We start from the raw sequence: 15,786 nt of genomic DNA, 5'->3' as shown, positions 1-15,786 counted from the left end.
TTTATTTAACAACACCCTTAATTTAACTAGCCGGTGGCAGGGTTCGAATCGCCATTCCCTCGAACTTTGTCGCAAGTAACAATATCCTAAACATGTACATTGAATTTATAGATTGCATTTATATATTTACAAATATATGTTTTATTAAGCTTAGAAATTTATAACTCATTAGATGGCTAAACCTACGAACTTATCAATTTAGAAATATATTGGTTTAGTTTTATACGATTTAAAAAATATATAAATGTACAAGTGTCCATTTACAAATTCATATATACATTCACAATACATGGATTTTACAGATGACCTACTAAGTAACAAGGGCTCATCGACCAGTCGACCTACGTTGATGGTCGGTTATTCAATTAATCAGTCATTTATTCATTCAGTCACTTAATCATTCAGTTAGTCATTCACTTAGTCATTCGCTCAGTCACTTAATCAGCCATTCACTCTGTCAGTCAGTCATTCAATAGGTCAGTCATTCACTCAGTCAATCAGTCATTTAAAAAGTCATTAACTCATTCAGCCAGTCAGACCGTGTCAGCTGTAGGTTCTCTTCAGATCGGGACTTTTCTTGTGCCACAGCTGGCCTAGTTCCCCTCCTGGTCTTTCCATGGTGTTCCTTAACGAGCGCTGAGGAGGCTGCGACCTTCGTCTTTAAAGCGCTGAACTGCTGTACCAGGTAATTGTGTCCTTCCGTTCGTGGCGACCATTTGGGAACTAATATTCGTTTGTTCAATCTTTGACCAAGGTCTTCTCTTAACCAAAGGAAATCGTCTGGAGGTAGACACACACACACACACACGCGTACGCGTACACACACACACACACACACACACACTACTCGACGGCGTAGTAGTAGCGTTCTCAACCGCTACTTCAGCGGTTCGAATTTGAATCTCGACCACGGCTACAATAATTTCAGTATCGCTGCGAGTCGTTAATCCAACTCGTGGGAGGGGAGTTGGGCGTGTGTGTGCGTGTAAGGTCACAGCATTACCCATAGATCGGTCATATATGAATTCCAAGAAATACGAGCGTATGCCAAAATCGAAAATTTCGATATGATAGGAATAACCGAGAGTTTAAGGCTGAACTTAATATCGCGGGATTTAAACACTTTCATCAGGATAGAAACCACAAGAAAGGTGGGGGTGTTCTGTTGTACGTTAAAAGCAAAGTTCATGCCTGTGGTTTAGAGGAAGTGAAACAGGATGGATATGATAGTTTGTGGGTGGAATTAACTCAAAGAAATGGACAAGAAATGAATGTAGGTGTAATATATAGGCCAAAAACTTTATCATTAGCAGACGACAAATGGTTGTTTCAAGAACTGTCTAGTTTCTGCAACCGAGACTTATTGATAATGGGTGATTTCAACTTTATTGAAATTGATTGGATGACCCTAGAACATGGCCATATATCAACTCGCTTGATACACTTTCTCGGTGACAACTACCTAGTTCAGCATGTAAAGGAGCCAACAAGACATGGAAACTTACTCCATTTATTGATCACTAGCCACGAAAGCATGGTAACCGATGTAGAAGTGTTGGTGAAACTATTGCAAATACCGATCAAAACTTAGATTCAAATTGCTAAGAAATTTTAGAATAGATCCTCGTGTTTCTAAAATATCCGATTTCAGTATATCACTTCATAGAACTACATCAGGAGGTTATAAGAAATACAAGTGCTCGGGTGCACCTAATGACTATCAAAGATATGTAATAATATAGAGAGATTTAAAAAAGACAATAAGAAAACGAAAAAGACAGTATGGAATGAATATCGCTGATAAATCCAAAGTGAATCCCAAAGAATTCTATAGTTACATTAGAGAAAAAAGGGTATTGGGAATCACATTGGCCCACTATTATCTGCTGACGGTCAACTTGAATATTGAAATGAGGAAATGTGTGATATCTTAATTATTTTAGTTAAGTATTCATAAAACAAAACATCTGAAAGTTGAAACCTGTGAAAAGTCTAGAGTGAACTTACTACGGTAAATATATCAAAAGAAAAAATGAAAAGGTGTATAGGGAAACTCGAAGTTAATAAAACACTAGGGCCTGACGGTTGGCATCCAAGAATCTTAAAGGAAACAAAAAATCAGATTGTTGTTCCATTAGAAATTATTTTCAAGAAATCCATCATATCCGGAGATGTCCCATGAGAATGGAAGCTTGCTAACGTTACTCCCATATTCAAAAAGGTTACAAAAAGAAACCAAATAACTACAGGCCTATAAGCTTGACTTTAATCGTAGGAAAAATGATGGAAACTATCAGAGATACTATCGAACATCATTTAGAAAGTAACCGTTTGATAAATGACAGCCAGCATGGATTCAGACGGAAATGTTCTTACGTGACGTACTCGAATTCTACAACACAGTCATCTCGAATTATGACAAAAGAAACAATACGGAATATATTTAGACTTTGCAAAAGCTTTTGATACCATCCTTCACGAAAGACTACATACTAAATTAGCTTCACATGGAGTAAGTGGTAGCCTATCAAGTTGCACTAGTAATTGGTTGAATGATCGTAAACAGAGTTGTTTTAAATGGCAAAACTTCTAAATAGAAAAATGTTACCAGTGGAGTACTTCAGGGTTTCGTTCTTGGGCCACTTCCATTCATAGTATAAATATATGATATAGACCACGGGCTGAAACCTATTGTGTCCAAATTTGCTGATTATACAAAACTGTGTGGAATTGCAAATGATCACTTAAACCAATTACATATTCGAGAAGATTTAGATAAATTACAGCAATGGTCTGAAAAGTGGCTAATGAAATTTAACACAAGTAAATGCAAGGTAATGCACTTAGGTAAAAATAACAGTAAGTACGATTACAAGTTGTTTGGAAATCCATTAACAAAAGTGGATAGTTAAAAGGACCTCGGAGTAATTATCAGTAACGATTTCAAATCATCTAAGCAGTGTATTTCAGCCTCTAATAAAGCAAATAATATTCTAGGACTGATTCCGCGATTCAAAAGTCCACCTCTCATTAACAAACTATATCAATCGTTAGTTCGTCCACATTTGGAATATGCTGTTTCCGTATAGTCACCTAATCTCATTAAAGACATTGACAGATTGGAGAAAGTACAACGGCGAGTCACAAAATTGATTCCAAATATAAAAAAGAAATCATACGAAAATCGACTATAACATGAATCTCTTTTCCCTAAAAAAAAGCGTAGACTCGGAAATAATTTGATACAGGTCTTTAAAATTCTAAAGGGAATTGACAACATCAATAGTGACAAAATATTCACACTGAATGATATTCCGACACGAAATAATGGTCTCAAACTGTCAGGAAATACATTTAATTTGGAAGTGGGTAGAAAATACTTTGGCAACCGTATAATCAATGAACGGAATAAACTTCATGCAAAAGCTTTAATGAGTGCCATTTATTTTATATTATTTGTTTATTTGTTTGTTATCATTTGCCTGTTTGTTTATTATTTGCTTGATTTTCATTTATTATTAGTTATGTGTCAGTTTATTATTTTTTACTATTCACCTGTTTGTTTGCATTTTTAACTATACCTTTGTATTTATTTGATTTATTATCATATATGTTATCATTTTTATCTATTTATATATTTATATATTTTTTCGCATCCCACCTAGTTATGGACCAAAAGGTCTCCTGTCGGCATGCTCCTTCTTTGTAATTCTTTGTGTGTGTGTGATTCACCATGGTGAACCATAGTGAATCACACACACACAAATACAACCACACACACACGCACGCACACAGACACACACACACACACACGTCGGTCAAAGTGGCAAAGAAGTTCGGACTCCGGAGTTATCAAAGAATTTCGAGGATCACAACGACAAGGAACTACAAGGGGAAAACCCGTGGTGTAGTGGGAAGGTGATGAAAAAGGGGAAGGGGAGGGATTACTGAGGAAAATGGAAGGAAATGAGGAAGGGGAAGACTGGGTCCAGGAAAGCAGACGTCATGTCAACAAACGGCGACCGCATGATAATGATGACGAAAGGATTAGCAAAAATGTAAAGATTAGAAATATAGATAAGAGCAGTGCAATGGAAGGTGACGATAACTATTTCCATGGATTTAATGAGGGAGGAAATAACCTCCCTCGACTAGTAAATTTAGAGGAGAAACTAAAAGAAATGAATGAAAATTGGGAAGCTAAGTTTAACCAAATAAAGTTAATTACTCAAAGAATTGATAAGATGGAAGAATTAAAGAAGGAGAATCAAAACCTAAATAAAGAAATAGTAGAATTAAAGATAGTTAAGAGAAGTAAAGGAAGAGAATGAGGAATTAAAGAGGAGTAATAAAGAGAATAAAGAGTTCATAGCAAAAGAGGCAAGTGGTTGGAAGAAAGTACAAGAGAACAATAAAATTGAATTTAGAGGTATAATGAAACCGCAGATGAAAGAACAAGCTGAAAACAGTTATCAAAGTGATGAGGGAGAAGGAGAATATAGTAAGAGACTTAGCAGATAAAAAGAAATGTATAATTATATTAGGGATGGAAGAGAAGTATAATCTAAATAGGACTACAAGAATAAAGGAGGAAAAGGAAAAAGTAAATAATATGTTAGAAGTAGTTCAAGAAGATGAACCAGAAATAGGGAAACAAATATAGGGAATGTATAGGCTTGAGAAATACAATACAGAGTAGACCAGACCAATTAAGGTTAAATTCAGATCACAAACAACAGCAGAGAATATCTTACCAAAAACAAGGAAATTAGCAGAGAGTGAACAATATAAAAAGATATGGATAAAAAGAGAAATAAATAAAGAGGAAAGAAAGGATGAGAAGACAAATAGAATAGAAGCTAAAGAAAAAAAACGAGAAAAGAACAGAGACAGAAAAAGAGAAATTCTATTCGAGAGTAGTGAATATGAAAGTGAAAAAATGGTTCATAGCAGAGGAAAACAGAAGGGAAACGGAAAACACAATGGAAGTAACAGAAAATTAAAAGTATCCTACACAAATATAGATAGCTTAATAACAGCCTTCAACGAACTGAATGATTACCTGAAGGAAAAAGAACCGAACATAATAGGAATTGTAGAGACAAAATTGAAAGGTCCACTACCACCCAACAGTGTAGGACATGGTGCATATAATTATTGGATTAGAAACAGAGAGGTAAAACAAGGGGGTGGAATTATGTTCCTGACTAAGAAGGATATAAATGTGAGGAATGTCACATATGGAAAGAATAGAGTAGAGATGATTATGATGGAAGTGGAGGACAGGGATGGGAAGAGCAGGAAGTTTGTAGTAAATTATGTGCCTCCTAAAACGGCCTTGTGGGAAGAGAGAGAACACAAAAGTATGTTAGAAGACACAAGGATAACACTAAATAAGATAATGGAAGAGAGAGGAAGAATACTTATAATGGGTAACTTTAATTGTAAAGAAATCTGTTGGGAAGAGATGACAGTAAAGGGTGGAGACGACCTACGGGGAAATGTACTACTTGATATGATTATAGAACATACAATGACGCAATGCATTCAAGAGAATACTACGTATAGAAAGGAGGAACCATGGAGACTGGACCTAATAATTACATCAGAACCTGAAATAATGGACAAGATTGACTATAAGACACCAGTAAGTAAAAATGACCACATATTGGTTAAACTGGAACTAAATGGGGAAAAATGCATGAAAAAATGAATATAAAAAGGGAAGATTGATGTACGAAAAAACATATTTTGATAGGTTAAGAGAATTCCTTCAAAAAGCAGACTGGGAAAGCATACACAGGGAGGAAACAACAGTACAAGAGAAATGGAATATTTTGACAAAAACTTATAAAGGAGAGGAAAAGTATGTTCCAAGAAAAAGAATATGTAAAGTGCTGGTACAACAAAAGATGTAGGGCGTTAAAAGACATAAGAGATTAAGCTTGGATAAAATGGAAAAAATACAAAAGACATGAAAATGGAAAATATATACAAATTATAGAAATGAATATGTACATCACTCAGAAATGATTTGATACAGGTCTTTAAGATTCTAAAGGGAATTGACAACATCAATAGTGGCAAAATATTCACACTGAATGAAGGAAAAGTTCCAAAATATTGGAAAAGAACAAATATAGTACCAATATATAAAGGGGAAACAAAGAAGACCCTACTAACTATAGACCGGTCTCTCTAAAACGTACGATAGCAAAAACTTGTGAAAGAATTATCAAAAGTAGATGGGTAAGGCATTTGGAAAAAAACAACGTACTAAATCCAAGGCAATCTGGATTCAGACAAGGATGATCATGCGTCACAAACTTAATGTGTTTCTATTCAAAGCTAACAGATGTAATACAAGAAAGAGATGGATGGGCCGATTGTGCATTTCTACACCTGGAAAAAGCTTTTGATAACTGCCACATAAGAAGTTGCTTAAGAAATTAGAAACTGCAGGAGGAATACAGGACAAACTGTATTCATTGCATGAAAGAAAAATGAGAGTAGTGATAAGAGACAAATACTAATTGGGATGAAGTCATAAGTGGTGTTCCACAAGGAACAGTTCTGACCCCAATAATGTTTGCTATATATATTAATGATATGGATAAAGGAATAGAAAGTTATACGAGCTTCTTTGCAGATGATGCAATATTGTTGAAAAAAGTGAACACTGAAGAAGATTGTGAGTCACCACAGAGTGATCTCAATAAAGTATGGGAATGGTGTAGGAAGTGGGAGATGGAATTCAATATTAAGAAGTGTTGTCTAATGGAATTTGGAAGAAGCAAAAAAAAAAAAAAGAATAGTGGGATCATATAAATTGGGAGAAGAAATAAAAAAAGTAGAAAACGAGAAAGACCTAGGATTCATTATTATAAATAATATGTCCCCTGAAGAACATATAAACAAGATTTTTGGAGAAACTTATAATTTAATAAGAACAATCAAAGTGACATTTACCTGGACGAAGAAATGATGAAGAAAATACTGGTCACTTTGATAAGACCAAGATTGGAATATGCAGCGACGACGTGGTCACCAACTACAAAAAATATATTACAAAACTTGAAAGAATACAAAGAGCAATTACAAAATTGGCACCAACACTCAAAACTATCATATGATGAAAGACTAGCAAAACTTGAGCTACAGACATTAGAGCAAAGATAGAGAGGAGATTTGATAACTATTGATAGAATCATGAAAGGCATAGAAATTATTGATAGAGAGGATCTAATAAAATGGGATAGTAGAAATACAAGAGGACACAGAAAGAGAATCAAGAAAGACAGTTATAGAAGAGATCTGAAAAAGAACAGCTTTCCCCACAGAGTAATAGACATTTGGAACAAGTTAGATGAGAAAGTGGTGTGTGCAAAAACAATACACAAATTTGAAAACAGTTTAGATAAAATAAGATATGAAGACGGGACATCACGAGCATAGCTCTCCTTCCGGTATAATACAACTAGGTAAATACACAAACACACACACACACACACACATACTCACGCACAGACACACACACACACACACACACATACACACATACTCACGCACAAACACACACATACCTGCATACACATATACATACACAAAATCACACCAACCCACACATACACACAGATTTGAGCGCCCAACATCCTTTCCTTCTTGGCCTCACTGGATGTGGTGAAGATGCAGGCCTACCTACCTACTCGGAAGAAGAAAAACTGAACCACAAATTTAATTTCAAATGAGGAAAGTAGGGAGCTACTGTATAAGAACACAAGAATGAAGGAGACTGCAGGAGACCATAAGCAGAACTAGGCAGTTCCATGTCCCTTATCACCTGTCATACTTATCCATAAAGTTATCTCATCTTCTCTTAAAACAACCAATTATAGTTTCAGCGCTCACTACATGGTACCTAAGCCTATTCCATTCGTTAATCACTCTATTGGTAAATCAATTCTTACCAGTTTCCTTCTTAATCCTAAATTTGTCCTGTTTGACTTGATCCCGTGAGGCACAACAAAGCGGAAGAAAATAAAATCTACTTCTAGAGAACTAGAAGGAGAAAATACTTCATTAGCAAAAACCGGCGCTTCTATCCTTGGGAGAATGGGGGCAATGTCGCGCTCAAGAGAGGAGGGGGGAGATACAAGGAGGGCAGCAGGTAGGAAGGGTAACAGAAATTGAACAATGGTTAGCATTATTTTTTAATTGAGGTTATTATCTAAATACAATAGAGAGCTGCGTGACTCTGGTCCGTAGAGATGCCATCAAAATTCCTAAGACAGACAGAGAGAGAGAGAGAGAAAGAGAGAGAGAGAGAGAGAGAGAAGAAGAAGTAAGGTCAGACAACAGCAGAAACAAAGCTTTGGAAGTAAAGACCATCTGACAATGACGTCACTTTGATGACGTCATAATTCGTCGCCACCTTGCCACTGGGAGTTGTCGGTGGAATGAAGAACCTTACGAACGCAGGAAACCACAAACAGGAAGACGACTTCGAGGGAGCAACCCAACTTCGAAGGATGTTCAGGCTACAAGAAGAGGAAGTCAACCGGCTCAAGATGGCCAATCGTCTTCTGGAAAAGCGGTTAGAAGAAACGGAAAAGGACCTTCACGAAATAAAGCGGCACGTGGAGCGTAACCTCAAAGACCAGCGTAGACGTTACATACTGGAGATCGTCCAACTTGAGGAAGAAAACGAGCAGTTAAGCGAAAAAGTCCTTCAGCTGCAGGCGATCCTCAAGAAAGGAGCCGAAAAGTCTCTGCAGCGAGACACGCCTCAGGAGTTTAACGAAGACCTCGTCCACACCACAACAGCACTTCAGTCCAATGAAGAAGAGCAACCCGAAGGCGCCTAGGTTCGGGACATGGACGAGTGGTCTGCGTCCTCCGAGGACCTACAAGAACTACAAGAAAGTTCGGTCCGGGACAACAACGACGACGAGAAGTCAACGTCCTCCAAGGGCCCAGCCGAAGACGACATGTGGCCACAGGCGCCTGAAGTCAAGGCTGACGACCCTGTTCTTCCCACCAAATCGTTCGTGCCTACCTCGGAGGCTCGTGTGACGAGAAGAGACTCCCCACCACCGACCCCTCCGTCATACGCCCAGATGGCTACCCGGGGTGCTTGGGGACACCCCGGGTCGGGCTGGAGGCAACAGGCGCAAACACCTCTAACCCGTCCCTCCACACAGGCCGTCGTCACCAGGCCCGTCGTGTGGGAACGACCCACGACCTACGCGAGGATCCTGCACAGCGCATCCAGGAACTGGAGAGCCGAGAGGACGCCGCTCGAGGGGTCGAAGATCGCGAGAAGAACGCCACCTCCCCCTCCACCTCCGGCAACAGCGAGGGACCGGTGGAACAGAAGGGGCTACGAGAGGAGAACGGCAGCATCACCACCGAAGGGCAACACAAGGGCCCAAGGCGGAGGTCACCCTCGAAGGGAGGACGACAGGGGACAGCGGCGTGTCCCCTCGCTCAGGTCCCAGTGGGAGGGTGACCCGAAACCGCCGCCAACTGCCGAAGCCCCAAAGAAAGGCAAAACATCAAGGAAACAGAAAAAGTGGAGAAATAATTGAGAAGAAATAAAAATAAAGTTGAAAGAAGAAAAATGAAGAAAAAATTGTTAGCCAAGAGAAGGGATGAAGAATTAAGAAGAAAATGAAATATAATAATAGAATAGACAATTGAGAAAAATTGTAAATGAAGGAAAATGAAAAAAGAATAAAAGAAAGTGAAGTAGAAAAAAGAAAAGGCCACGAGGGGTTTCCCCTCAGCTGAATAAAATCGCCCGGCGTCAGTCAAATCATATATTATGTGTTTCCACACAATCATGAAATTATGCATCATTTAAACGCGTTAAACAATAGAAAATAGAAAAGAAGTTCAACCCCAAAAAATATATCAATCAGAAAATGGATCAAGTGAAACAGAATATTTGGAAATATTTGTTTTAGGTTTTCATACATGGAAAATAAGATAGAAATAAAATAAATAAAAATAAATAATGATATATAAATATAAATAATAAATAATAAACAAATAAAAATGAAATAAAATCGCTTGGTGACAGGTAATTATATTTAATGTTACCACATACTATTAATTTATTTATCATATTGGACATATTAAACCATTTGAAAGTTGAAAATTCTCTCATCAACTAAATAAAATACATCAAAAAATGGATCAGTCAAAATTATTTTTTTAAATATTTGTTTTAAAATTTTATATATTGAAATATAGAAAATCTTTGCAAATAAAAATAGAATAACCAAATGATATATCAAAGTTGACTGATTTGGTTTAACGTCATCAGGAGGCTAGGACGGTGCCCCTTACAGAGTACTTTGTAGTGCGGAATTTAATTAACAACACCCATGGTTCATCTCGCCGGTGTCAGCTCCCAGGCTCCCTTCAGACCAGGACTTTTCTCGTGCCACAGCTGGTCTACCTCCCCTCCTGGTCTTTCCATGGTGTTCCTTAACCAGCGCTGAGCAGGCTCCGACCCTCGTTATTAAGCTGAACTGCTGTACCAGGTAATTGTGTCCTTCCGTTCGTGGCGACCATTTGGGAACTAATATTCGTTTGTTCAATCTTTGACCAAGGTCTTCTCTTAACCAAAGGGAATTTTCCGGAGGTGTACACACACACATACACACACACTCGACTCGGTGGCGCAGTTGGTAGAGTTCCCGGCTGCCACTACGGCGCACAGTGGTAGAAATGCCCCATTTTCTGGTCAAAAGTATGTGACCACATTTTTTGGGGTTATGGGTACTTGCATATTTAGATGATACTGCATGTGATAGTAAGTAATTATTATGGAAGAATTGTATTTTAAGGGTTATTTTTGAGAGTTCAGTATATGATGCGATTATCTGAATCTCAATAAAAAAAAAATTATTTGACCAGTTCTTATATAGCAATTTTTTTTTTTTTTTTTTGTAGAACATGAAAATCTATATATTTTAATTACTTGCAATTGCAAATCTGTTTATGATATTTTTCACTGAAAGACATTTACAAATCCCAACATTTCATACAGAGAACTGCCAAGATATGTCTCATAAGATAATTCCTATAAATAAACATCTTGACCATTATTTGCAACTATATTCAGCTGCACATATTTGCAACATTCCTAGTAACGTCCTTATATAAAAAAACATTTGAGACATCAGATGCCGCAAGCACTGTCTGTGGTTTAATATTCCCGCTGCTATTCCCGTTTTCTTTCATCTTTATTTGTCAACAGTTCTGGAAGGAGGCAGGTCAGTTGAAAAGATTTTCCCCAATTGTCATGTTTATTTATATTACTTTAAGTAGAGTTTTATTTTCATTTCTTTTATGTTAACCGATGATCTAGGTCACCCACTAAAAAACACTATAAAAGCAGGCGATAGATTTAAGAATATGGTGAAAATGAAACCCCTCTCAGTAATTGTTTTGCTTTAATGTATAATAGTTTCCTGCTATGTATCCATAGAAAATACAATTAGGTTAACTATGCTATATTTACATAGTAAAAATGACTACACAACTATCATGATATTAACCCTTTCATTTTTTTTTTTTTCTTTTTAGCTATCATGTCATCTTTGTTTACTAGACAAGAGTGCACAAGAGAATATTTGGATAATAAGAATGCATGCAGTTTTGAAGATGCTATTGGTATTGCCCTTAAAAAACATCAAAGTTTATATAACCATACTAAGGCTCCAACTCAGTTGCAAATTAAGGTTTTGAAGCAACAGTTTTTTGAGAGATGGCGCAAAAATCATCGTATTAAACCAAGGTTTTTCAAGGAGAACAACAGATGGTTAGACAAAGAACTTAAACTTGAAGTGGATTTGGGTACAAGTCAAACTACTACTGAGGACAGTGAAAGTGAGAGTGTAGCAACAGTAATGATCTTAGCGAGTGTCCAAAAGTTCAGTTGCAAACTTGTATGGGAAGACCATCATCAAACTTTCCTTGTGCTAGTGACAGAACAAAAAGAAGGAAAACTGAACAAATACGGGCGAAAAACTCAACAGCAACATTAGTTTATGCCACAGAGAAGAAATTACGTGAAACAGGGGAGCAAGATGCTGCAAAGTTGCTAAAGCAAGCAACATCTATTCCAGCTAGAGCAACAGAAATGATAAAAAAAAACTAGACAATTCACGTGAAGTTTCATTCACACCCCTTGAGGCATTAAATATCATAGTTAAAACGAATATGAGTAAAGCCAATTACTGTTTTTTGAGAGAGGCACACAAAGAAAAAACTGCCATATGTATCCATCCTACGATAGGGTTCTATCAGAAAAATTGAAATGCTATCCAGAACCAAAAGTAATTAATGTTAATGAATTTAGCGCAGATATTCCTCTTCAGTGTCTCCTAGATCATACTGCTATGCGCCTACTTGATAATCAGAAAGATGCAATTGACATATACAGTACTTGTAAAGTTGTTCTACTCGTAATAATGATCATATGGTAGAGGGAAGTGACACTGATGATGTAATAAATTTAGAACTGCTTAGTAAATGGTTATGATGGTAGTGGAGACCAGTCTATGATATCAGATTTACGGTAATCAAGATTTGTATGAAAGCATTTGCGAGGACCATATCCTGTCAATGCTTATATCTCCAATTAGGCTTACAATCCAAGAATCAAATTATAAAATATTGTGAAAAAATCCTGTCCCATCATCATCGGTGTACTGTAGACAACTTAAAATTACTTTCTCTAAGGAAACACCTGAGGTGACAAGGTTAGAAATCTCTGCTCTCAAAGAGAATATTGAAAATCTTACGCCAACAGTCTCTAACAATGTCAAGGTAAATCATAAAGTTATAATAACAATGGTTGATAGCAAGGTTTGCCAAGCAATTACTGAAACTCCTTCTGCTGCCTCTTATTATTTGTATCAACCTAAAACAAATCCCTCCCAAATGAATAATCTTGAACTCATTGAAGCTAAAAGTGTTGCTAGAGAGGCACTTTCCTATGGAATATCTCCCCTTCATCTACTTATTAATTCCATGGAATGTTTCCTTCACATTGTTTATCACATTACCCTTAAGAAATGCATGGTAAAAGGTTCTGAAAATAAAACATTGTCAGCCAGCAAAAGAAGAAAATACAGAATGACCTTAAAGCACGTTTAGGATTAAATGTAGATAAGCCAACACATGGAAGTGGCACAAGTAATCATGTTAATACAGCAAGAAGGTTTTTCGCTAACAGTGAACTTGTCTCAAAAAATAACAGGACTTGATGCAAATTTGCTATATAGGTTTCATATAATTCTTACTGTTCTGAATTCCCATTATGAAATAGACAGTATCAAATACCATAATTATGCAAAAGAAACTGCAATGCTTTAAGTTGAGCTTTATAAGTGGTATAATATGCCCATGTCTGTACAATAAAATGCTGATGCATGGAAGACAAATAATACATGAGTTATGTATACATGTAGGTCAAGCATCTGAGGAAGCTTTAGAAGCCACTTATAAAACAATAAGAAAGGCTAGGTTACATCATACTTGCAAAATATCGACAACTAGATCAAACACAGACCTAATACACTGGTTACTTTTAATTTCAGACTCTATACTGGCTGGTTTAAAAAAGATTGAAAATCCTATATCTAACAATTCTCTCCCTTTGCATGTAATAAATATGCTCAGACAGCCTGTTTATGACTATTAGTATTACTGTATTAGTAAAGTTGTTTATGAGATTATATAATTACAAAGGTATATATTTGCATATATATACATTATACATACATTAATCTATTTTTCATTATTTCTCTCCTGTGTACAATGAATTACTGACAATTAAGTTCCTGTTATCAAAAGTTTAAGAAATACACGTTTTCAAACACCTGTACAAATTTTTCCTATCCCTGTGATACATGCATTTTGCAGTAATTCTTTGCATGATACCTTAAAGTCACATCTCATTTCCTTCTCTACTATAATAGTAACCACTGGATGCTTGTTACTGATCAGTTTAAGTACACTTTTATCACTAGGAGTAATTTTGCTACTTTGGTGAAAAAAAAAACTTATACTATAACTTCATGGTGGATTTTCTGTTGATAATATTTTCCATTTAAACTGTATGAAATGACGATATCTTCCATGGTGAAGGCACTGTTTCAAACTTTTTTTCCTTCTTTTTTCAACTGCCTGTACTGAAACTTTGTGTTTCATATCCTTAGACTTTTGACCACGATTTTACCCATTTCTACCGCTGACCGACGACCACCTGGTCACCGGTGGTCGGAAACAGGTCGTAAGCTTGGTGTAACTGGAACCTTACTCTCCAATCTATCGAACCTAACTTGGTCCAAACTTGGACTATATCCTCATTTTCTAATTATCATACTTTGGTGTGTGTGTGTGTGTGTGTGTGTGTGTGTGTGTGTGTGTGTGTGTGTGTGTGTGTGTGTGTGCGTGTGTGTGTGTGTGTGATTCATCATGGTTCACCATGGTCTTTGGATCACGTCTTGGACTTGTGATCGACAGCTATTACCCTCCCGTATGCGAGCTCAGAGTTCATGTATGACCGATTTATGGGTAATACTGTGACATTACACGCACACCCAACTCCCCGCTCACGAGTTAGAGTAACGACTCGAAGTGCAACGATACTGAAATTATTTCAGCCCTGGGCGGGATTCGAATTCGGACAGCTGTAGCAGTGGTTGCGAACTCTACCACTGTGCCGTCGAGTCGTGTGTATGTGTGCGTGCGTCTACCTCCGGACGATTCCCTTCAGTTAAGAGAAGACCTTGGTCAAAGATTGAAAAAAACGAGTAGAATTTCCTAATCCCTCCCCCGATCCCGCCACAAGCGCAGTGTCGTCAGCAAACAACAACTGGCACATTTCCCACTTTTCTTCACTCTCTTTAACCGTCTCCAATCCCTGAACCACCACCCTCCGCATTCACCTCTCGAACCACCCCATCCATGTACAGATTGAACAGCCAGGGTGACACAACACATCCCTGGCGAAGTCCCACCCCCACCTCAAATCATTCACTCTCTCCATTTCTAATCCTAATACAAGCTCTACTACTCTCGTAAAAACTCTTGACTGCTCTTAACAGCTTTCCTCCTATCCCATATATATGCAGTACCTCCCACAGTGCTTTCCTGTATACTCTGTCGTAAGCCTTTTCCAGACCCATAAAAGCCAAAAAAACATGATTACCTTTTCCTATGGCTTTCTCATATAGTTATTATTTGTTTATTGCAGAGACTGTAATGACTCCCATTTATTTTATATTTGTATTTGTTTGTTATCATTTGCCTGTTTGTTTATCATTATTTCCTTGATTTTAATTTATTATTAGTTATATGTCAGTTTATTATTATTTTCTATTTACCTGTTTGTTGGCTATTTAACTATACCTATGTATTTATCTATTTATTTATTATTATATATAGTTATAATTTATTTATTTATATATTCATCATTATTACATTTTTTTTCGCATCCCACCTAGTTATGGACTAAAAGGTCTCCTGTCGGCATGATCCGTCTTTGTAATCCTTTGTGTGTGTGTGATTCACCATGGTGAACCACGGTGGATCACACACACACAAATACAAACACACACACACACACACACACATACACACGCACAGACACATACATGCATACACATATACATACACACAATCACACCCACCCAAACATACACACACAGATTTGAGCGCCCAACATCCTCTCCTTCTTGGCCTCACTGTATGTAGTGAAGATGCAGG

Source organism: Oratosquilla oratoria, chromosome 4 (genome assembly GCF_046742065.1).
Source record: "Oratosquilla oratoria isolate Oo_2021 chromosome 4, ASM4674206v1, whole genome shotgun sequence".
Lineage (NCBI taxonomy): Eukaryota > Metazoa > Arthropoda > Malacostraca > Stomatopoda > Squillidae > Oratosquilla > Oratosquilla oratoria.
Note: the sequence above shows the minus strand (reverse complement) of the source record.